The following is a 25,651-nucleotide window of genomic DNA, read 5'->3' on the forward strand; positions in this document are numbered from 1 at the left end:
TCTTCATTTGAGATGGGGTTGGCTGTGGGGGGGTGGGGAGCAACCTCATGTTAGTTTCTCCCTCTCAATCTCTCTTCCTCTCTCTTTAAACAGAGCCCAGGGACCCAGATGGTGTTAGTGGTAGAGAAGACACTTCTAGCTCCTGTGAGAACCATCCCTGCCTTGGTTTGCATTGTGTTGGGTTTGGCAGCTGATAATGCTAAGAAATCGGAATTCTAACTAGAGAGTGGGGTGGGGAGGGTGTGGGGGGAAAGAGAGTCTTCAAAAAGGAAAAATCGAAGAGGCTGTAATCCCTATTGCAAAGGCTCACTTGGAGTGCAGGCACAATGAATCTGGCTCCCTAGCACTTTATCCTGCTTTTGTTTACCTAACAGTTTGACAATGCATATTTATGCAAATCGGCAGTGGGGCTGTGTTGGCTGTTCATTAATTAGCATCTGATGCCTCCTGTGTTAGCCAGGCTCCAAGAATTCCGCTAATTTGATAAACAGCTGACTTTCCCCTCAGAGGTCTTTAATGTGGCCCCTTGGTCTGGATTCAGTGTGAGTGGCAGGGCCTGGCCCTTGAGGCAGGAACCACACTGGCAGATGAGAGAAGGGGTCAAGCAAAGGACGCAAGAAGCTGAGGTCTGAGGGACCTTAGGATCCTGGAGCTGGAGGTGCCTTAGTAGAGATGGTCAAGGCTGAGCTTAGATTAAGGTGTAGCAAACATTTGTTCAGATCCCACGTCGACTCACTTTGAGTGTTCTAGAACGTTCCATATACAGTAGGCTTATTTAGTCCTCACAAAGGCCTAACAAGACACACCCATGGAGCATGATCTGATTTCACCCTCATAATAACTCTATTATTAGCATCATCCCATTTTACAGATGTGGAAGCCATGGTTCAGGGAAGCCTGGCTTGAAATGGCTGAGCTGGATTCCAAGTCCAGGAGAGTCTGTGTTCCTCACCCTTCCCAGCTTTGCTGATATGTGCAGGAAAGACTGAGAGACTGAGAGCATCAACATCAAAGCTGGGAGAAGCAAACTGGTTGGGGATGGAAATGCCTGAGGCAGGGTCGTACCCCTCGAGGGGCTGTAGTCATCCCCACCATCCAGCCTGGACAGGATGCTCATTGCCTCCGTTGGGGAGTAGCAGCAGGAAGAGACTGCAGGATCTGGACAGGAGGGGAGGGAGGCCAGCAGGGCAGCTGTCAGTATGGCACAGAGGGACCGGTCTGCTGGTTTTTTATTCTGTGATACCAGAGCACAGAAACTGCAGGTCTGTGAATGCCACAGACGTGTTTCCTGGATGGCTGGATCACAGCCCTGCTGTTCCCACCCAGAAACACCCATTTGCTCCAAGCTCTGGATAGACTGCAGCTCTCTGTTAGTGCTGCCATCTGACCCCCTACTTCCTTCACTTGCTTCTTTTTTGAAGTCCTTTGCCCTTCCTGTGTGGAAACACACACACACACACACACACATGCACGCACATGGCCAAGCACGCTCGTGCACATACAGGGACAGGCACACATGCAGGCAACACCCTTGTGCTCCCCGTCCTCCCACTCTGCTCTTCTGAACACGGAAGCCTGGCTCAGCCCACAGCTGACCACCCCCTCTGGCCCTGCTCCAACCCACGCTTTATTAATACATCCATCCAGTGTGCATCTCCCTAAAGGAACCCTGGGATGTTGCTGTTTTTAGCCGCGTCCAGGATGGGAGCAAGGAAAGCACAGGAAACCTCTAGCCCCACAGAAACTGCAGGCGTCCTGTAGGGCAGCCTGGGGCTCCCAGGGACTGGAAAGCCCTCCTCCTCAATCCCCAGGCCGGGAGTTGCCCCTCTCCTGAGGTCTCTCTCCAGGCACGGGCTTGCTTCCAGTCAGACATCTAACTTAGGGGGTTGCAGACCCCGTTTCCAGAGGTAGACAGTGACAGAATATGAATTGATGGCTGATGTTAAATCAAGTCTGATTCTCCGTTCCAGGTGTTGGAAAGCGCCACTGTGAGTCCGTTCAGGTGTTTCCTCTTTCCCTGATTCACATTATCATCATTTTGTTTACAAAAGAAGGCAGAGCAGGAGCGACTGCAGCCAGGTGCCACTGCAGGTTAAGTCCACTTACCTCCCTCCCCAAGCCACTGTGGCCAGCATCCCTAGCCAAGCATCCCCTGTGGCCTGAAGAGCCAGCCATTAGAAGGGAGCTACTCATTAACAAGCCAGCAGTAGCTGCCTGCTTCCTTGCATTCCTTTTGTCCTCCCCCAGGACCCTAATAGAGCCTTTGTTTCAGCTGGCAGGAAAGCAGGTACCCTGTCTCACCAGGCTGTTAGGGATAAGGATCTCTAGCTACAAAACCAGGGACCAGGGTCTGGCTAGGAGGGATTCTTTAAATTCCAAAGCAGGAAAACTGCTATACAAACATACTAGCCCTTCTGAGTCCTAATGCTGACCAAAGCCACACGGTTTCATCAAGTCCCAACTGCGTGTGGAGCAGCGAGGTCGGTGTGCTCTGAAAGACTTGAAATGAGAATTAAAACCACAAAAAAACAACAAGCCTGTGATCACAGCCCTGCTGTGAAGAGGTTCATGACCACATTAAGAAGATAAGCTTTAGCTGAGTGGAGGAAAACCTGATGTGGAATCCCAGTTCTGCCTCTAGCTGGGGAACCTGGGCAAGAGATCAGCAAAGGCTCCTTGAGGTCCCTCCCCGCCAGCAGTCTAGGGTCGGATCACTCTCCTTTCATGAACAGTACTCCCCACCCATTCAGCCTTCTTAGCTCTGTTTTGGCATTTCTGTCAAGCAGGGAAAGGAGGGATGGCAAGTCCCGGTGGGCAGATGAGAATTAGAGGATCAGAGAGGTTGAACGAGTCTTTGAAATGTACCCAGCAGGAAGGCTGGCGCTGGACTCGAGCCTGCCTGTGCCAGCCACTCCGCTGCTAGGAAACCCCTCCAAGACCCAGGCACCTCGCGGCCGCCCCAGTTCTTCACAGAGGGTCCCTTCAGTTGGTCCTTGAGTGTAGTTTATATCCGATTTGGGTGACTTCTGTGCTGTCACCTGGACATTTTCCTCGCCTCAATCCTGTTCCTCTCAAAATGTGGCTTTTGGGGAGAGCTGGGCTGCGGCAGACCTTTCAGGCAGGAGGTGGCCGGCCTCCTGCTCTGTCCACAGGCCTTTCCCAGCTGTCACAAGAAAGCCTCCTGTTCTTTCTTGCGTTACTACCTGTGGCTTCAGAGGGCCTTAGGCTGTTGCCCTTAAGGGCTCTGTTGACTACACACTCTGGCTCTTTGTTCTTCCAAAGCCCACAAACCGTGAGGGAACCTCCAGGGCTTTGAAAGGCCCTCTGAGAAGAAACCCTCTTGCCTCCCTTCACCACCACCCCTTACCTGAAGAGATGAAATGTTGTACTTGAAAGGGGCTTCCAATGCCTGGCTATTGCTTTGCAGGAGCTAAAATACGGCCTCAAGCTATTTCTGAGGCTTTGTTACTCACATACAAGAGATGTTTGCTCAACTGAAATCCACCCAGAGCCTCATTTAGATGTAGCACCACAGCTGAGTAACAGTTCTGTTCTCCTGGGTTACCTAGCTCAGCCTTTCACTGGGGCCAAATGGCCCCGGGATTCAGGGATCACTGCCTCTTTTCAGATTTAACTCATTCATGCTTTGTTACTTGCTTTTTGTACATTTTGCCTTTCTTTCTTTCTTTCTTTTTTCTTTTTTAATCCAGGCAGGAAAAAAACACTTTCCAATTTCACATAATTTCTGTTCCCAACACAACCCTCCCTTCCCTACTCCACCCATGTACTCACACAGGCCCTGCCAGGAACAGCGTCTTCTGAAATGGGCCCTGAAATGAAAGACCAAGAGAGGCATCTGCTCCTCCCCTCGAGTAAAACCCGTAGGTGTGTCTCAGGCAGGATGAAATAACTCTGGCTGCTGAGGTTTCTCTGAACCCAGCCCCAAAAAACCCCTCTCTGTTTCAAGAGGCTTTTATAGATCAATAGACTGTGCTCGTGGCTGTTTTATTGTACCAAAGTGCTCTCGGATATGTGGTGTCCACAAAAAAAAAAAAAAAAGAGAGAAAGAGAGAGGGAGGGAGGAGAGAGGGAGATCAATACGGTAAGGATACCAAGAGCACATTAATTATCATCGGAAAACACTTTCCAAAGAGTTGCTGGGCCACTAGAACCCCAGGAGCTAACTCTGGGAGAGAGAGAATGGCCTGCTTTCCTCACCACCGCCCCCACCACATTAATCAGTTTGTGGCAAATTCAAATGTTCGCACTTTCAATCCTTTGTGGGTATGTCCCGTCTGTGCTCTGGTAGTCAGAGTTAGGGTGGGGGAACTGTAGAGCTGTAGCTGCCTGTCTGCTCTGACCAAGGGGTCAGCCTTTGGGGGTGGAGGGTGAAGAAGGTCAAGGCTCTTAGAATATCATCCAAGTGTGACTCCCTGAGATCCAATTAACCTGAGGGCTCAGGGGACAAAATGCTACCCTCTGGGGAGCCTGGGTGGCTCAGTGGGTTAAGGCCTCTGCCTTCGGCTCCGGTCATGGTCCCAGGGTCCTGGGATTGAGCCCCGCATGGGGCTCTCTGCTCAGCGGGGATCCTACTTCCTCCTCTCTCTCTCTGCCTGCCTCTCTGTCTACTTGTGATCTCTGTCAAATAAATAAATAAAATCTTTAAAAAAAAATGCTACCCTCTGACATCTCTAAAATGCTGAGTGACCTTATTACCTACAACACAAACCAGGGTACTTCCAGGAATGAAAGAGGGTGCTGTGAGTAGTTGCATTAAATCTGTCACAGGCTAGCTAGCGTGTTGTTCTGCTGTCTCTACTCACCCCCTACCCCCACCCACTGCCGCCAGAGCAAAGCACTTCCTTCAGGAGAAGATTCAGTTCAAAGAAATACACACACACACACACACTTTGAATCAGAAATTCCAATTATATGTTCAAGATGATGAAGTTTGGCTTGGCAGAGCAGGGGATAAATTGAGCATAGTCAGGACACAGTGGTGAAATCGCGCCTCTGTGACCAATACCATATCGGGAAGCAGGACAGAGGAGGGACAGTCCCACTCCACACTGTGCCACCCTCCACCCTCTGTCTGCCCCTCACCCGCACAGAGAATCTAGATTCCTACTTCACTGGACCACCCAAGACATCCAGTGGGACCCCCTCAATTTCCCACCCCCAAACTGACAGCCGTTTTGCGGTCCCTCACTCAGGGAGAGGCCCGGTGTTCAGGATCCTGGCCACCAGCTCCTTAAGCAGCGTCCGTGTCATCAGTTACCCTGCCTCTCCCCAGGTCTTTAACCTCTCCACCCTCTCAGATCAATCCTATCGGCTTTCAACACGCTCTCATCTTTCCCGTTAATAGTAGTAATAACAATTTCTTTAAACTCTAGATCTTATACCATCTTCTAGCTAGGTGTATAGTTCTATTTCTTTTCATAGCCAAATACCTCCAAAAATTTTGTTTATGTTTGTTTATGTTTATCCACTTCCTCACTTTCCAATGGTGTTTCAGTCCACTCCAGTCTGGCTTCTGCCCTCAGCACATCACCAAAAAGGCTCTCAGTAAAGTCACTGGCAACCTCCATACCACTAAACCCACTGGACATCTTTCAGTTTTCCTGTCATTTGTCCTCTTGGAGTCTTTCAACAGCCCTTTTGACCATTCCCTCCCTCCATCTTGAAACACTCTTATCTCCTGGCTTCTCTGGCATTGTGGAAAGTATTCCTGGTTTTCTTCCTCTTTCTTTCCTTCCTCTTAACCCCATTCCAACCTCCTAATCCTCTAACCCAACCTTTACCTTTTGGCTTCCGTGGGCTCTCCATGTCCCATTTCCTCCTCTTTCTAGGCAAGTCCATACCCTCTGTGACCCATTGCCCCCTATATGCCAGCTTTGTATCTCCAAACTCCAGAGCCTGAGAACAATACATCCAAATCTAACTTGGAATGCTCTACACAAACACTGCCTAACCCGAGCACCTCAAACTCCAGATCCTGCTCTGGTGGGTCCCATCTCAATGAAGCTTCACTTTCCAATCCTTCCTTGGTCATGTTGACATCATGGCATCCTTCAGATGGGACCCTCATGTTTCACATCTAGTCTATGACCAAATCCAGTTGTTTCTTCTTTCTAAATTTTTTTTAAAACTACTGAATTTTCTCCATCTCTGCTGCCATAATTATACTCCATCTTTATTAAGATTTTTCACCTGGACCTGTAGTGAAGTCCCCTTTCTTGTCTTCTGTATCTACCCACCCCCAAAATAATCATAATCTCTCACTCTGTCATAAGATAGATAGATACATAATATGTGTGTGTATAATCATTGCTCTTTTTACTTAAAACCTTTCAAAAACAACATCCTTACTACAATCTACAAACTCCTACATGATCTAGACCCCTTGTCTGCAGCTCCAGTCTCATCCTACAGCCCTCTCCCCAAGTCATTATTTTCTGGGAACACTGCTTTTTTCATTTCCTCAGACTTTCCAGCTTCTAACCTCAGAGAGTCTTCCTCTGGCTTTAATCATCTTCACTTCAGGTGATTCATTTTGACCTATTCTTCCAGTCTCAACTTAATGGTTGGCTTTTCTATCCTCAATTAAGTACCCTTGCAATTTGCTCTTATGGCATCTCATAATCCCACTTTGTTGCACATATAATAACCATGCTAAAGAATTATTTGCTTATAGGTACCACTCTTAAAGGACTATACACTCTATGACAATAGGTGCTTGTTTCACCTATATATCCACTGCCTATTTGTATAGTAGCTGCTCATTAAAAACTTGATGAATGAACACTACACTTCCAAAATAATGGAAATAAACTGGAGTCTGTTCAGAAGAGTGAGACCACAGGGCAAAGAGGTCTTAAACAACGCCATGGTCACAGAAGATATTTCCACAATACTTACTTTGGAGTGAGGTGCATACTAAGAACTTCATTTATACTGTCCTCATTAATCCTCCTAGAAAACTTTCAGGGGGACCTATCATTACAATTCCCATCTCTCATATGGGAAAGTTGAGGTGAAGTTCTTTTCTAAGTTCCCTCAAGGTCACACACATAAAGTTAATGTAGGGGGCAGTTTGGGACTCTGGTCCCTGAGTCTGAGTTCTTACCAACTCTACTACATCATCTCTGTAGGAGAGAGAAGGAAACTTTCTTCAAATACGTCAAGTGCTGACATGTGGAAATGAAAAGCAGCTTGTTCTGTATTGACCTAAGGGACAGAATTAGAACCAGTGATTGAGTGAATATAGGGAAACAAATTTTGACTCAATATAATGGGGGGAATCAGGATAACTAGATGTATCCAAAAAGGGAACGGGCTGCCTTAGGTGGAGGAACTTAAGTGAAGGCTAGACATCAAGTGGACATACAGAAGACAGACAAATGTTAAGTGGGTAGCTTGATTAGAACATTTGATGCTTGTTGCAACCCTGACAGTCTGCACAATTTATCCCCTGCACTTTATACATTTCCATCTATTGTACTGAGAGATGATAAATATTTTCAGCACCATGACCATGAATCTCAGTTATCAATAAAAAGATATCATTTATTTTCTATTTAACAAGGTGACTTCTTCCAATTCTTTTTGAATGAGGGAGAGTCTGATATTTTTTGAGTAATTAACTGCTAAGATAGGTGAGTGGACTTATTCTGGCACAATTTGAAACAGGAGAGAGGCTTCCTGGCCTAGCCATATCCAATCAGAAATCCAATTAACCAAGACAAACACTCCCCAGCACTGTAGTTAATCCCAGTTTTCACGTAGAGCCTCTTTTCCCTCTCTAGTCTTTTAGCCATTTTGTCAGAGGGCGGTTAAATTCTGTATCAATTTACATGCTTGTTTATAAAATACATCATAGACTAGGAAAAAATCTAGCCAGTCTAGCCTGTTGTTTCTCTTCTTCTAGAGTAATTTTGTGGTGGGCAGGGGAGGGGAAGTGGTAGGACGGAAGAAATAAAAAAGAAAGTAAGAAAAAAAAATGAAGGGGCTGGTGGGAGAGGCCTAAACACTGCAATTTTCCAACCATTTTCATCCAAATTGTCTGCAATTTCCCAGTGGCCCAGGCTCCAAATTGCCAGTGAATAGCGCCGCAGTCATCCCGGCTGGAGCCCGAGCACGGTTGCCTATTAAGAGCCAAACCCACAACAGAACTGTGCCAGCGCACACCCTGCCCAGGCAGAGTCTGCGTTTAAGGCAGGGAGGGTGAGGAAATGTGGCCCCAATCCCTCTTCTCACCCTCTTGCTTCTAGCAAGAGCCCTCAGCCAGGTTCACAGGAATCTGAGTCGGGGGAGTCTGTTTCAGACATTACAACTCCTTTTCTCCATTCCTCTCTGCCCATCACTTTACAGATGGGAACACTGAGGCCCAGAGGAGTCAAGTGACTCCCCTCAGGTCTCCCACTGACTTACTGTAGCAATGGGGCAGAAACTTGGGACTGTGGATACCACTTCTCTGCCTCTTTCTCTCTGGTGGATGTAGACAAAGATCTTGAAGGAAGAACTCATCTCTTTACCAACGGACCTTACCTGTCTATGTGAGAATAAAATAAGAAACAAAAAATAGAATTTAGAAACTCTAGCACTCTTGGACTCTAGAGAATAAAATCCATCCATGAATGAGAAAGAAAACATACCTAGTGGGATATGAATATCTTGAACCATTGAAAGTTCATTAAACTTCATAATGAAACTGATAATTAAACACATAAATACATAGAGTGACAGGCATTAAATCTAATTATTGTACCTCTAGAAATCAAACTGTGCATGTGGTTGTTAATTTGTGGTTGTCATTAATTACCAGCGATAAGATCAATCTGTAGCTACTTCCTGGCTTCTACCATACCCCATCTGAGGAATGGGCCCGTACAAAAATTCTGGTGATAGCAGGTTTTCTGGAGAAACCAGTTAGAAGCTACACCAAGAATCTGGTCCAGGAGGAAGAGTTCTGAGATGGTTCTGAGATTGTTCAGGCGATCTAGCCACCATGAGGTCACTCTACCATTGAGGTGTCTGTCCCTGGTGAACTTTGGGATTACCTGTTTACACATGTGACATCTGGGGACAATTTTAATGTCACCTACTCTGTTCCACCATGTCCAGTGCTGTCGCCTCCTGCCTGCGGGATACCTGGTCTAGGTTATTCAATCCCTCTATTTCCTCATGTGAGACAAAGGCATCAAAAAACATGGCATCCAGAACAGGGCCAGGCACACAGCAACCATTATTATTATTTTTTTTTAACCAAGTTTTATCAGCCTGTTTTTCTGTGAAGGTGAAGTTTCATCGTAATAATCATAAGAAATGATACATACAATAAATGGAAGCTATTATTATCCTGATTCTTCCAACCTCTCAAGGTTGCTAGGTGGGCAAGGGATCAACAATAAAATAACATGTAAGAAAGCTTTTTACTAATTGAAAATCACTTTAGCCACTGAAGATGAACGTTCCTTCCTGATCTAGAGGGTGGGGGGAGCGCGTCACTTGAGGGCTTGGGCTCAGGGCAGCGTCTCCTTCTCTGTCCTGTACTCTAGAGGGGAAAGAATAACCCTCCCTGCATTCCGTACAATCCCTTCTGGGAGGGCAACTTCGAATCTGCGATATTTAAGCATCAGGACCCGTCTGATCCCTGGACGAGGCTATTGTCCGCGTAAGAATTTAGGTGATCAGAGAAGGGCACTTCCAACCTTCGCAGCAATTTTGCCAAGTACTTTCTAATAGGGAACTTATTTCCAGGAGTGAGAGAAACTGACTCCTGGTACTAAAAGGCATCGACACTCACACGTAAGCGACTGTACCCACTGCCTTGGAAAATGAAGACGACAACACGAGAACGTAAGACTCCCAAGGTGCGGCTGGAGGACTCAAAAGTTAACGTTGCCAGCACCCCAATTTTGCCAGGGTATCTCTGAACGGGTATCTTCCTGATCCATGCCCGGCTCTGCTGCGTGTGTCGTTTGAATAGGTCAAGAGCACATTCCTTCCACTTCTAACCCCTTCTCCCCATTTCGGTCCCGGCACACGGGCCCGTCTCCCCAGCACCGAGTCTATGTAAGTCGCGCACCAAAGCTAACAAGCGATAGTGCTCCCATAGCGCTTGATAATGCGCAATGATCAGATCGGCTTTCCTGGAGAACCCAGAGATGCATAACGCCACCCACCACCTCCCTATCACCCCCTGCCTGAAAAAGGCTTGTTTGATTGTTCACGTCAAGGGAGGAAAATGAGAGAGATGTAACTTCACACGGAGCTGAAACACTTGTCTTAAATCATCTCCTCCAGGACTGCACACAGCTTCTCCATCCAAGAGCAGAGAAGACCGGGCTCAAACACTTCAGCGCGCTTTGCTCTCTGGCCCATTCCTGAGTCTCTGGCTGGAAGATTCTAGAGTGCAGCCTCTTTCACCAGGAATAACGTACTACCTTGCATGCTGGCCCTGTTTTCTTTTTTCCTCCAAAGGAGTGAGAGACAATCCTCACAAAGCGCTCTGCTCTGTTAGCAGTGCTCTAGATTTTCCTTTGTACCTGTTCACAGCTTGTTACAGTTTATGCATTGGAAAGTGTTTCTCTTTTAATTGATACCAAGGGGCTGCTTGCTCCTTTAAAATGATTCAGGAACGGCACTGCTCATTAAAGGAGAGAATAGGAGGTGGGGCTGAGATGTAGCTAATTATGTCAGGCTTGAGAAAGAGGGCAGGGGAAGCCTTTTCATCTGAGACCTCTGTAGATTGCTAAATTAAAAGAATGTCTTATGCTGATAAACAGGTTGGAGCCAGGCAGTGGAGCACAGCTATCGGGAGGTCATGGCCAGGGCTGCTAGGTAGGCGAGGAGGCAGTGTTCACTGTTACCGTAGGCTCTAGGAGGTGAGGCGGTAGGGGTGTGGAGGAGAGGGGGCTTGTGAGGAGTAGCTTGTTCTTCAACCTCCCTGCCCCCTTCCACATAGTTTTAAAATCATGGACAGAAAAAAAAAAAAAAAAAAAAAAAGAGCCAGCAAATTACAGCCCACAGACCAAAACCAGCCTACAGCCTATTTTTACATATTACAACGATCAGGAAGAGAAGGGCCATGGGATAAAAAGAAGAAATGATATCTCATGATGTGAAAGTTGCACAAAATTTAAATTTCAGTGCCACAAACAAGGGTTTATTGGAGCCCATATTACTGAGACATTATTTACAGCTGCCTCTGTGCTGTGGCAGCAGGGTGGGATAGTTGCAACAGAGACTGTGTAGCCCAGCAAACCTAAACCACAGTGGACCCTTGAACAACATGGGGTTAGAGCTACCCCCAGGGCAGTCAGCAGTATGTGTATGACTTTTGGGGCATCTGGGTTGGTCAGTCAGTCAAGCATCTGACCCTTGATACCGGCTCAGATCATAATCAGGGTTTAAAATTGAGTCCCCCATTGAGCTCTACATGGAGCTTAAGATTCTCTTTCTCCTTCTCCTTCTGCCCTTGCCCACTTCTCTTAAAAAAAAAAAGTTGGGGCTCCTGGTGGCTCAGTCATTAATTAAGCTCAGGCCATGATCCTGGGGTCCTGGGATCAAGCCCCCACATTGAGCTCCCTGCTCTGCAGGAAGCCTGCTTCTCCTTCTCCACTCCCCATGCTTGTGTTCCCTGTCTTGCTATGTCTCTCTCGGTCAAATAAACAAGTAGAATCTTTTTTTAAAAATGTGTATAACTTTTGGGACGCCTGGGTGGCTCAGTGGATTAAGCCGCTGCCTTCAGCTTGGGTCATGATCCCAGGGTCCTGGGATCGAGTCCCGCATGGCCTCCTTGCTAGGCAGGGAGCCTGCTTCTCTCTCCTCCTCTGCCTGCCTGTGTGCTCTCTCTCTCTCTCTCCTTCTCTCTGACAAATAAATAAAATAAAATATTTTTTAAAAATGTGTATAACTTTTGACTTCCCTAAAATTTAACTACTAAGAGCTTACTTTTAACTAGAAGCCTTACCATTTACATAGTGGACTAATACTTATTTTGTATGTTATATGTATTACACACTGTATTCTTACAATCAAGTAAGCTAGAGAAAAGGAAATGTTATTAAGAAAATCATAAGGAAGGGGTGCCTGGGTGGCTCGGTGGGTTAAAACCTCTGCCTTCGGTTCAGGTCACGATTCCAGCATCCTGGGATTGAGCCCTGCATTGGGCTCTCTGCTCAGCAGGAAGTCGGCTTCCTCCTCTCTCTCTCTCTGCCTACTTGTGATCTCTGTCTGTCAAATAAATAAATAAAATCTTTAAAAAAAAGAAAATCATAAGAAAAACACATTATAGTTCTATACTGTATTTGTCAAAAAAAAAATTTAACATATAAGTGGACCCAGACATTTCAAACCTGTGTTGTTAAAGGGTCAATCGTATTTACTATCTGACCCTTTATAGCAAACATGTGATTAGACCCTCATTAAGGTAAAGGGGGAATAACTAGAGTGAGTTGGGTGGTAGCTGTGAGGTATAGAAGCTGCTTCAGACCTGGAGTTAGATCTGGATTTGAAGCCTATCTTCACTCTTGGAAAAAAAACCACATATGTCCCTAAGCACAGGTATCCCCAACTGTAAAACGGAAATAAACAAAGCATGTTCTGTGGTTGTTAAATAAGATGAGATACATGAGTGGGGCGGGGGGGAGAAACCTGGCACAATCCTTGATATGGAATAGATTCTCCATAAATAATAACAGGGAGCATTATTCCCAGTAGTCAAAATATAGAAACAACCTAAGTGTCCATCAATGGAAAAGTGGAAAAAGATGTGTGTATACACAATGGAATAGTATTTGGTCATGCAAAGGAACAAAACCATATATAACACATGAGTGGTTCTTGGGGACATTATATTAGGTGGAATAAGTCAGACAGAGCGAGTCAAATACTGTGTGATATCACTTACATGCGGAATCTAACAAAGCCAAACTCATAGAAATAGAGTAGAACAATACCAGGGGCTGGAGGAGAAATGGGGAGATGGTAGTCAAAGAGTACAAAATTCCAGGTAGAAGATGAGTAAGTTCTGGGGATCTCATGCACAGCACTGCGATTGTAGATGACAATACTGTACTATATGCTCAAAGATTGCGAAAATAGTAGACCTTAAATGTTCTCACCACAAACAAAGAAATGGTTAATTATCATGTAGCAGTGCATACGTGTCAAATCAGTGCTTTGGGTACCTTGAAGTTATACAACGTTAGATACGTCAATTATATCTCAATAAAGCTGAAGAAAAGAAAACAGAATGAATAAAGGAATAATTTTACATATAACTTTTATCAGAAGCCTGCACATATTTAAAGAACCCATTTTGGCTCTATTTCTTCAGGAAAGTTCCATAAATTCCCAGCCAACGTTGCCTCAAATCATCTTCCCCACCTCTGAATGTCTACAGTGCTTACCAAACATCTCCTTTTAACCTCTATAGGACCTCTTGATGTTCATTTTTATAAGCATCTAGCTCATTTTCGTCTTCAGATTGTCAGCTTAGTGGCATGCTCGCTCACTCTCTGTTGTGTAGGAGCTAGTTTAGAAGATGTGCACGTGAACCACCTCGTGAGAAACACCAGTAATGGCGCTCGGGCAACATGAGGTAGCATTTCATACAGGGCTGGGGTGGCCAGTGAAGGCTTCAGCAAGGAGGTGGACCTGAGCTGACCATGAGCATTCATGATTTTGTTTGTGTAGAATTTGAGAGACGCACCACGGGACATTCTAAACTGTGACAATAATGTGTAAGCCAAGGTGTGGAGACTTGTTTCGGAGTGGAACAATCAGATTGCTATGGAAGATGGGGACTAGTAGCAAATGAATTAGGAAGTTTGTGGCTTCAAGCGACAAAAGAAAGCAAGCTCAGACTGGATTAAGCTAAAGAAAAATGTACCATCTCAAGTAACTTGAAGTCCAGAAGTAGGACTCCAGGTCCAGTAGGACTTGGGTTCAGTTTCTGTCGTTTCTCTTGGCTCTGCCCATCTCCATGCAGACTTTGTCCTCAGGCTAGTTTCCCATGTGGTGTCAGGACGGCTGCCAGCAACATCTGAGCCAATATGCTCCCTTGTTCACATCTAACAAAACATACAGATGAGGAAAAAAAACAATCTCCCCTACCCCTGGAATGAAAGCCCTTTCCCTCACTCTCATTGGGCCACCTGGGGTTACATGATCATCGCTAGACAGCTAACCTGGCCTCCTTTGCCAGTCTAGCAAGAGCAGATAGTAGGATTACTATGAGTGGCTTGGATAAGCCCCAAAGCCCAGCATCCCCTAGTCACATGGGCTTCATGGAGAAGGGGTAGATCCCTGAATAAAACTGCAGTGCTGCCAAGAAAGGAGGAAGGAGGACTGGATGCTGAGTAAGCAACTAACACTGCCCTCCTCACATCATAAATCACTAGGAGAGGCATACAGAAGCCCGGTTGCAGGTAACAGTGGCTATCAAGCTCAAAACTTCAGATGGTATCTTGAAAATAAAAATGGCTCCTTGTGATTGCTTTCTGCCATCACTGACTCATGCATGGGTCTGTCGTAGCCTGAACAAACCCGGGAGAGGCTGAGCCAAGACATGGACAGGAGGAGGCAGAAATAAGTTGTTATAAACCAGATTTCACTTTGATTTTCTGTGCAGCATAGACAAAAATCATGTCCAAAGGACTTGACTCAGCAGCCTTGTTATCGGCCCAAAAGGTAGCTCCAGTCTTTTCATTACTACTGCCCAGGAAAATACTGCTCTCTTTGGCATTCTCTCTACTGGGGCTTACCGAGAATAGCACACTCTCTATATTTTTTAGAAATGACAGAAATATTCCTGGTGCTTGGGTTAAGTAATTAAGATTTGCTGTGGGAACACTGAGGAACCCCATAAAATGGCTGCATGTCTTGGCAAATGAATTACTCAGTGTTTAATTACTAAAAATTACTATCAATTACTAAATGTTACTGCAAATTACTTGCAGAATAGACACATTTGTTTGTGGCTATTAATGATTTCAATTACTCCTCATAGGTAATTGGTTTCTGCACACAGAAGGGCACCAACTGTCGAATAGGAGCTCAGCAATAGAAAATGCTGCTCCTCTAGCAGCTTCTTTCAACTCCAAGCTGAAATCGTAAGATAAACATTGGAGCCATCTTTTCTCTAGGTTTCTCGAGATTGCACTACTTCCCTTGGGACTCTGAAGGCTGGAGAGGACCTTGGAAACCTTCTCTTCTGACACACAGAGGAGGAAGCAGGACATAAGAGGTCCCTGTGGTTTTCTTGTTTGTTTGTTTGTCTGTTTTTTAAATCACACACTAATAGCACAACATAGATGAACATCAAAAACATTCTGCTAAGTGAAAGATTTTAGTCACAAAAGACCACGGATTGCATGATCCCATTTATATGAATGCAAATCTATAGAAATAGTAGATTAGTGGTTGCCTAAGGTTGGAAGAGAGGGGAAATGATAAGGAGTGACTGCTAAAGGGCACAAGGTTTATTTGGGGGCTGACGATGATATTCTGAAATTGGATTATGGTGATGGCTGTACAACTCTATAAATATATTTAAAAACACTGAATTATATTCTTTAAATAGATGAACTTTATGGCAAATAAGTTATTTCTCAACAAGACTATTAAAACAAGTATTTTTAATCATGTAATTAGACAGTGGGAGGGCTGATAAGGATCCAACACCCCTGACCCTCACTTTATTGCTCTTTCCACTAGGCTGTCCTGCTTCAATATATGCCCAACTTGCTAGAAGTCATAACTCACTGAAGAAGATAGCTAATGAGATTCATTGTTGAAATTGTGGTCTTATTTATGAAGGACTCGCTTCTAGCTATTTGTGTATTATTAAGAGGACATAAACCATGTTCATTAAAGCAGTACACAGTGCAACCAGAAAAGGAACTTAATAACATAAAATTAAATAAAATAATGTATTAGCTTGGATTCTCCTTGAAAAACAGAGCTTGTGACAAAAGCTTGCCAGTAAGTAGTTTATTTTTAGAAGTGATCTTAGGGAATACGATGGAAGGAATGGTTAGATTAAAAAGGGAAAGGAAAAAAAAAGATCAATCCCATGATGCACTATTGAGCGGACTCAATAATTGTGAACAACTGGGACTCGATGCACTGAGATCTCTGAAGACTCATGTACACTGTGCTTCAGAATTGTATGCCCCAGAGATGGAGAGGGAAATATTCAAGCCCTGGCTCCTGACCCCATTGGTAAAGGATTGTCCCCTGGCTTGTGTAACTCCTTTGCTCTTCCAGATTACACATGAGTCAGCACAGTTGAACAGGATCCCCCTGCATCCTCCAAGGTATAGACAGAGAAGCCCAAGAACAGAAAGTAAGAGGTAAGCCTGCAGCTCAGATGGGCTCTGGTCAGCTTACCTATCCACGCAACCTGTTGACATAGCAGTTGACAAAACCAAAAGATGATCCAAAAGACTTCATTAAACCTAATAACTTCTGTGCAGTGAAAGACAATGCCAATAAAATGAGAAGATAAGCCACACACTGGGAGAAAATATTTGCAAAACACAAATCTGAAAAAGGACAATTACTCAAAACATACAAAGAACTCTTAAAACTCAACAGTAAGGAAATGATAAACCCAATTTAAAAATGAGCAAAAAGTTGAACAGACATCTCATTAAAGAAGATATTCAGATGGCACGTAAACAGATAAAAGGTGCTCAACATCATATGTCCTTAGGGAATTGCAAATTAAAACAACAATGAGAAACCACGACACACCTCTCAGAATGGCTGAAATCCAGAACACTGACACCAAATACCGGCAAGAATGTCGAGTAACAAGGATTCTCATTATTGCTGGTACAGCTACTTTGGAAGTTGGTGTGGTGGTTTCTTATAAAACAAAACATGCTCTTACCATACAATCCAGCAATCATGCTCCTTAGTATTTACCCAAGTGAGTTGAAAACTAATGTTTACACAAAAACCTGCACACAAATGTTTGTAGCAGTTTTATTCATAATTATCAAAACCTGGAAGCAATCAAGTTGTCCTTCAGGAGGTGAACACATAAATAAACTGTGGTACATCCAGACAATGGAGTATTATTCAGCAATAAGAAGAAATAAGCTATCAAACCATAAAAAGGATTAGAGAAAAATAAAAAATGTATTATTAACTGAAACAAGTCAATCTGAAAAGGCTACATACTGTGTAATTCCCATAATACAACATTCTGGAAAAGGCCAAACTATGGAGACAGTAAAAAGATCAATGGTTCCCAGGAGCTTGGGAGGGTGGGGGGAATCAATAGGAGAGCACAGAGGACTTTTTGATCAGCGAAACTTTTATATGTGCTACTGTCATGGGGGATATATGTCAGCGTGAATTTTTCCAAATGCATGGAATGTACAACACCAAAATTGAACCCCAGTATAAAGTATGGACTTTGGGTGATAGGGATGTGACGGTGTAGGTTCATTGATTGTTATAAACGTAGCACTGTGGTGCAGAATGTCCACAGTGAGGGAGGTTGTGTGTGTGTATGTGTGTCAGGGGAGAGCGGATATAGGGAAACTTCTCTATGCTTCACACTCAATTTTGCTGTGAACTTGAGACTTAATAAAGTTTATTAATTCAAAAAAAAAACACAAAAAAAAGATTAGTCAAGAGGGTGAGATGGCTCATCAAAGACATCCAATAACAACATAAAAGATATTATAATATCGTAATTATGTATTATAAGAATAGAACCTTCACCAAGAACTCCAACAAGACCAAAATTTAAGAAAAACTGAATAATGGAGGACAAGAACTTTCAATCTAGAATAGAAGATCCAGAATTTTGATTGACTCTCAGCCTTCTAGCATGTTGGGGAATTTACATTAACCAAAGGTCCTACCTACATTCTTCAAATAATCACACCAAAAATGAGTGCTTACTGTACTCTTCCCACTCTTCATCATCCTCTTGTATTCGTAGCTACTGTTTGCTCTTATTCTCTGAAAACCGTTCCTTAGATGGGTCAACCTCCTGCCACATCCATGTCTTCTCTCTCCTCTACAAACACCTTCCTCCCACTTCTTGTGTTATTGCTTCTTCACAGAATTCCCTCTTCTTCTTTCTCTTCTCTCTCACTGTGCAGAACTAAATTTGGAAGGGATTTACATGTCTTGTTTTAGTTAATCCTCATCACAAGCCAGTTAGGGAAGTATTCTGATTAGTTTCATATTATAGGAAACCAAGGCACCAAGAGGTTAAGCAACTTTTCCAAGATCCTACAACTAGTTAAATATTAAATCAGAATATTGTTATGAAACAGAAATTCAACTAAGTAAAGTTCATGATCTAGTTGACTTTGTTAAAGGATCCCTGAACTGAGGAGCATCCCATCTAGGAAGAAGGGAGCTCTAGGAGTTGTAGGAAATTGAATGCTTTCATTGGAAGGAGGGTGGGGCAGGGACGTTATTAGCAAAAGAAAAGAAGGAATTGTTCCAGGCAAGGTCACTTTCCTTTAGGGGGAACAGAGAGGGGATCTCATTAGGTGGATTACCTCATTTTCCTTAGGGGGATGGAGAGAGCCCATGTGATATATTACCTCATTGGTGGGCTGACCAAAAAATTCCTGACAGACCAGTTAAGACTACATTTCAGGGGGAGGTTAAAACTGCCATTAGTTTGGTATTAAATCCCAGTTTGGTGGTTTGGCCTGGCATAAGTGACCCCACCTTGGGCATGCATTTTTTTGTTTTGTTTTTGTCTTAACATTGTAAACTCATATAATCTGACAGCAGACCCTAGGGTCTCAACCACCTAGATGTCAGAGAGACCGCTGAATGCTTTAGGAAAGTTTAATGCAGAGATTATTCGCAAATTTATTAGCAAGGTTAAAGAAATTCAGCAGAGGATAGGGTCAACAACAGCCATTCCTATCCCTCAGTCCTAGGTTACTGGAAACTGGAGAAACCTATAGGAGAGATGAGAAATCGCTTTCCCAATCCAAAGGCCAGGAAGGAGAGAATCAAAGGAATAAATATCCCAACTTCTCTCTGGTCTCTTGCTGGTATCTCCCACCGGCTGGAGCCAAGTAGAATCCAGAGGGCAAAAGAAGAGTTAACGTTGTCCCTAGAGATCAGTGTCCCCGGACACACAGCAAGAAGAAGGGCGGAGAAGCCTGGAGGACAAATGGAAAAGATGTAGCATCAGGTACCAGCTAAGATCCAAACACTGGTCTGATTTTAGTGCTGCAGTGTTTTTTTCTAGAGGGGATCTGAGGGGACAGCTGCCCTAATCCTATATCCAACTAACCAAAGCCAAACTGAAAATAGGAGCAGGTGCAGTATCTGTCAAGGCCATCACTAACAGGCATCTTCAAATGTTCTCATCTCCAGCATGGTCAGTCCAGCTTGGCTGCAATGCTCTGGCCGCTTCTCCTAACACAGACAGGCCTTTGAAGATTTTGCTCCCTCTAATGATCACAATGGCTCTGGTGAACAATCTCTAGAAAACAAGGCTGACCAAAATACCTGTATCAGGCACAGATGGCAGTTCTCAACTTCCATTCTGAGGTGCATAAGAGAAGACTTCTAAGCTTGACTATACAGAGCTAATTTACCTGGTTCCATGTCAAAAGGGTTGCAAGAAATTATTCTAAAACACATCTTATATACATGTTCCCTGCTCTAACTTCGCTGAGTTGAATATGGAAGAAATAAGCAAGCAGCCTCACCACCCTGGTTTCCTCTGAGCTCCAGAACTGTGAATAGGTCAGTGCAGGCAATGGCTGCTCACCGTTGTCAGGTTCTCACTGGGTACTAGGCACGGTGCTTCACTAGCATCCGTGGCCACAGTCCTCCCTGCAGCCCTCAGAAGAAAGGACTTCTTTGAGTCCCACTATGTGAACAGGAAACTGAGGCTTACAGTATTAAGTCAGAGATACTAACTACGTGTTGCTCACTGGGCTAAGATCAAGAGAAAAGGCACAACTGAAAAAAAAGAAGTCAGTGAACTTTAACTGGGGTGAGAAAACAGTCACTAAAAAACCCTGTCAAGGGGCTGCTGGCTGGTTCAGTCAGTAGACCCTGCAACTCTTTATCTCAGGGTCGTGGGTTCCAGCCCCATGTTGGGTATAGAAATTACTTAAAAATAAAATCTTTAGGTGGGAGGAGTCAAGATGGCGGAGAAGTAGCAGGCTGAGACTACATCAGGTAGCAGGAGATCAGCTCGATAGCTTATCTAAACATTGCAAACACCTACAAATCCAATGGGAGAGTGAAGAGAAGAAGAGCAGCAACTCTAGAAACAGAAAATCAACCACTTTCTGAAAGGTAGGACTGGCGGAGAAGTGAATCTAAAACGACGGGAAGATAGACCGTGGGAGGAGGGGCCGGCTCCCGGCAAGCGGCGGAGCAACGGAGCACAAAATCAGGACTTTTAAAAGTCTGTTCCACTGAGGGACATTGCTCCAGAGGCTAAACCAGGGTGAAGCCCACGCAGGGTCAGCGTGGCCCAAGGCCCCACAGGGTCACAGAAGGATCGGGGGTGTCAGAGTGTCGGAGAGCTCACAGGTATTAGAACGGAGAAGCTGGCTGCAGAGACAGAGCCGAGGACTGAACTCTCAGCTCGGGGTTACCTTGAACTGGTCGCGGGCTGGGTGAGCTCGGAGCGCGGCTAGAGGCTGGGGATACGGGAGTGATTGGGTGCTGTCCTCTGGGGGCGCACTGAGGAGTGGGGCCCCAGGCTCTCGGCTCCTCCGGGCCGGAGACTGGGAGGCCACCATTTTCATTCCCGTCCTCCGGAACTCTACGGAAAGCGTTCAGGGAACAGAAGCTCCCAAAAGCGAACCCGAGCTGATTACTTAGTCCGGCCGCCGGTAAGGGCGGTGCAATCCCGCCTCAGGCAAAGACACTTGAGAGTCACTAAAACAGGCCCCTCCCCCAGAAGATCAACAAAATATCCAGCCAGGACGAAGTTCATCTATCAAGGAAAGTAGGTTCAACTCCTAAGAAACCAGCGCAATTCCAGAGGAGGAGAAAACAAAGCACGGAACTCATGGCTTTCTCCCCATGATTCTTTAGTCTTGCGGCTACTTCAATTTTTTTTTTCTTTTTTCAATTTTTTTTTTCTTTTTTCTTTTTTCTTCTTCTGCTAAATTTTTTAAAACTTTTACCCTTTTCTTTTTTAACGTTTTTTGACTAGTTCACCTAAATATATATATTTTTTCTTTCTTTTTTATATTTTTTTATTTGTTCTATTTTTTAAATTTTTTTTTTCTCTTTTTTTTGAGAACCTGTTTTTATCCCCTTTCTCCCCCCCACAATTAGGGGTCTCTTCTGATTTGGTTACAGCGCATTTTTCTGGGGTCTTTGCCACCCTTTTAGTAGTTTATTTGCTCCTTCATATCCTCTTATCTGGACAAAATGACAAGGCGGAAAAAATCACCACAAACAAAAGAACAAGAGACAGTACCGAAGGCTAGGGACCTAATCAACACAGACATGGGTAATATGTCAGATCAAGAGTTCAGAATGACGATTCTGAACATTCTAGCCGGGCTCGAAAAAGGCATGGAAGATATTAGAGAAACCCTCTCTGGAGATATTAAAGCCCTTTCTGGAGAAATTAAAGAACTAAAATCTAACCAAGTTGAAATCAAAAAAGCTATTAATGAGGTGCAATCAAAAATGGAGGCTCTCACTACTAGGATAAATGAGGCAGAAGAAAGAATTAGTGATATAGAAGACCAAATGACAGAGAATAAGGAAGCCGAGCAAAAGAGGGACAAACAGCTACTGGACCATGAGGGGAGAATTCGAGAGATAAGTGACACCATAAGACGAAACAACATTAGAATAATTGGGATTCCAGAAGAAGAAGAAACAGAGAGGGGAGCAGAAGGTCTATTGGAGAGAATCATTGGAGAGAATTTCCCTAATATGGCAAAGGGAACAAGCATCAAAATCCAGGAGATGCAGAGAACTCCCCTCAAAGTCAACAAGAATAGGTCCACACCCCGTCACCTAATAGTAAAATTTACAAGTCTTAGTGACAAAGAGAAAATCCTGAAAGCAGCCCGAGAAAAGAAGTCTGTAACATACAATGGTAAAAATATTAGATTGGCGGCAGACTTATCCACAGAGACCTGGCAGGCCAGAAAGAGCTGGCATGATATATTCAGAGCACTCAATGAGAAAAACATGCAGCCAAGAATACTCTATCCAGCTAGGCTATCATTGAAAATAGAAGGAGAGATAAAAAGCTTCCAGGACAAACAAAAACTGAAAGAATTTGCAAACACCAAACCAGCTCTACAGGAAATATTGAAAGGGTTCCTCTAAGCAAAGAGAGAGCCTAAAAGTAGTAGATCAGAAAGGTACGGAGACAATATACAGTAACAGTCATCTTACAGGCTAATAATGGCACTAAATTCATATCTCTCAATAGTTACCCTGAATGTTAATGGGCTAAATGCCCCAATCAAAAGACACAGGGTATCAGAATGGATAAAAAAAACAAAACCCATCTATATGTTGCCTACAAGAAACTCATTTTAGACACGAAGACACCTCCAGATTTAAAGTGAGGGGGTGGAAAACAATTTACCATGCTAATGGGCATCAGAAGAAAGCTGGGGTGGCAATCCTTATATCAGATCAATTAGATTTCAAGCCAAAGACTATAATAAGAGATGAGGAAGGACACTATATCCTACTCAAAGGGTCTGTCCAACAAGAAGATCTAACAATTTTAAATATCTATGCCCCTAACATGGGAGCAGCCAACTATATCAACCAATTAATAACAAAATCAAAGAAACACATCAATAATAATACAATAATAGTAGGGGACTTGAACACTCCCCTCACTGAAATGGACAGATCATCCAAGCAAAAGATCAACAAGGAAATAAAGGCCTTAAATGACACACTGGACCAGATGGACATCACAGATATATTCAGAATATTTCATCCCAAAGCAACAGAATACACATTCTTCTCTAGTGCACATGGAACCTTCTCCAGAATAGATCACATCCTGGGTCACAAATCAGGTCTCAACCGGTATCAAAAGATTAGGATCATTCCCTGCATATTTTCAGACCACAATGCTCTGAAGCTAGAACTCAATCACAGGAGGAAAGCTGGAAAGAACCCAAATACATGGAGACTAAACAGCATCCTTCTAAAGAATGAATGGGTTAACCAGGAAATTAAAGAAGAATTGAAAAAATTCATGGAAACAAATGATAATGAAAACACAACAGTTCAAAATCTGTGGGACACAGCAAAGGCAGTCCTGAGAGGAAAATATATAGCGGTACAAGCCTTTCTCAAGAAACAAGAAAGGTCTCAAGTACACAACCTAACCCTACACGTAAAGGAGCTGGAGAAAGAACAAGAAAGAAACCCTAAACCCAGCAGGAGAAGAGAAATCATAAAGATCAGAGCAGAAATCAATGAAATAGAAACCAAAAAAACAATAGAAAAAATCAATGAAACTAGGAGCTGGTTCTTTGAAAGAATCAATAAGATTGATAAACCCCTGGCCAGACTCATCAAAAAGAAAAGAGAAAGGACCCAAATCAATAAAATCATGAATGAAAGAGGAGAGATCACAACTAACACCAAAGAAATACAGACAATTATAAGAACATACTATGAGCAACTCTACGCCAACAAATTTGACAATCTGGAAGGAATGGATGCATTCCTAGAGACATATAAACTACCACAACTGAACCAGGAAGAAATAGAAAACCTGAACAGGCCCATAACCAGTAAGGAGATTGAAACAGTCATCAAAAATCTCCAAACAAACAAAAGCCCAGGGCCAGACGGCTTCCCAGGGGAATTCTACCAAATATTTAAAGAAGAACTCATTCCTATTCTCCTGAAACTGTTCCAAAAAATAGAAATGGAAGGAAAACTTCCAAACTCATTCTATGAGGCCAGCATCACCTTGATCCCAAAACCAGACAAGGATCCCACCAAAAAAGAGAACTACAGACCAATATCCTTGATGAACACAGACGCAAAAATTCTCGCCAAAATACTAGCCAATAGGATTCAGCAGTACATTAAAAGGATTATTCACCACGATCAAGTGGGATTTATTCCAGGGCTGCAGGGTTGGTTCAACATCCGCAAATCAATCAATGTGATAGAACACATTAATAAAAGAAAGAACAAGAACCATATGATACTCTCCATAGATGCTGAAAAAGCATTTGACAAAGTACAGCATCCCTTCCTGATCAAAACTCTTCAAAGTGTGGGGATAGAGGGCACATACCTCAATATTATCAAAGCCATCTATGAAAAACCCACCGCAAATATCATTCTCAATGGAGAAAAACTGAAAGCTTTTCCGCTAAGGTCAGGAACACGGCAGGGATGTCCATTATCACCACTGCTATTCAACATAGTACTAGAAGTCCTAGCCTCAGCAATCAGACAACAAAAAGAAATTAAAGGCATCCAAATTGGTAAAGAAGAAGTCAAACTATCACTCTTCGCAGATGATATGATACTATATGTGGAAAACCCAAAAGACTCCACTCCAAAACTGCTAGAACTTGTCCAGGAATTCAGTAAAGTGTCAGGATATAAAATCAATGCACAGAAATCAGTTGCATTTCTGTACACCAACAACAAGACTGAAGAAAGAGAAATTAAGGAGTCAATCCCATTTACAATTGTACCCAAAACTATAAGATACCTAGGAATAAACCTAACCAAAGAGACTAAGAATCTATACACAGAAAATTATAAAGTACTCATGAAAGAAATTGAGGAAGACACAAAAAAATGGAAAAATGTTCCATGCTCCTGGATTGGAAGAATAAATATTGTGAAAATGTCTATGCTACCTAAAGCAATCTACACATTTAATGGAATCCCTATCAAAATACCATCCATTTTTTTCAAAGAAATGGAACAAATAATCCTCAAATTTATATGGAACCAGAAAAGACCTCGAATAGCCAAAGGAATATTGAAAAAGAAAGCCAAAGTTGGTGGCATCACAATTCCAGACTTCAAGCTCTATTACAAAGCTGTCATCATCAAGACAGCATGGTACTGGCACAAAAACAGACACATAGATCAGTGGAACAGAATAGAGAGCCCAGAAATCGACCCTCAACTCTATGGTCAACTAATCTTTGACAAAGCAGGAAAGAATGTCCAATGGAAAAAAGACAGCCTCTTCAACAAATGGTGCTGGAAAAATTGGACAGCCACATGCAGAAAAATGAAATTGGACCACTTCCTTACACCACACACGAAAATAGACTCCAAATGGATGAAGGACCTCAATGTGAGAAAGGAATCCATCAAAATCCTTGAGGAGAATGCAGGCAGCAACCTCTTCGACCTCAGCCGTAGCAACATCTTCCTAGGAACAACGGCAAAGGCAAGGGAAGCAAGGGCAAAAATGAACTATTGGGATTTCATCAAGATCAAAAGCTTCTGCACAGCAAAGGAAACAGTTAACAAAACCAAAAGACAACTGACAGAATGGGAGAAGATATTTGCAAACGACACATCAGATAAAGGGCTAGTATCCAAAATCTATAAGGAACTTAGCAAACTCAACACCCAAAGAACAAACAATCCAATCAAGAAATGGGCAGAGGACATGAACAGACATTTCTGCAAAGAAGAC

General features: G+C 43.6%; 1 pseudogene; it reads right to left on the reverse strand.

Moving 5' to 3' along the window:
- Positions 1–503: 503 nt before the first annotated feature.
- LOC123936942 overlaps positions 504–25,651 on the reverse strand; it is an 88,799-nt pseudogene continuing 63,651 nt past the window's right edge.

Source organism: Meles meles, chromosome 2 (assembly GCF_922984935.1).
Source record: "Meles meles chromosome 2, mMelMel3.1 paternal haplotype, whole genome shotgun sequence".
In the NCBI taxonomy this organism is placed as follows: domain Eukaryota; kingdom Metazoa; phylum Chordata; class Mammalia; order Carnivora; family Mustelidae; genus Meles; species Meles meles.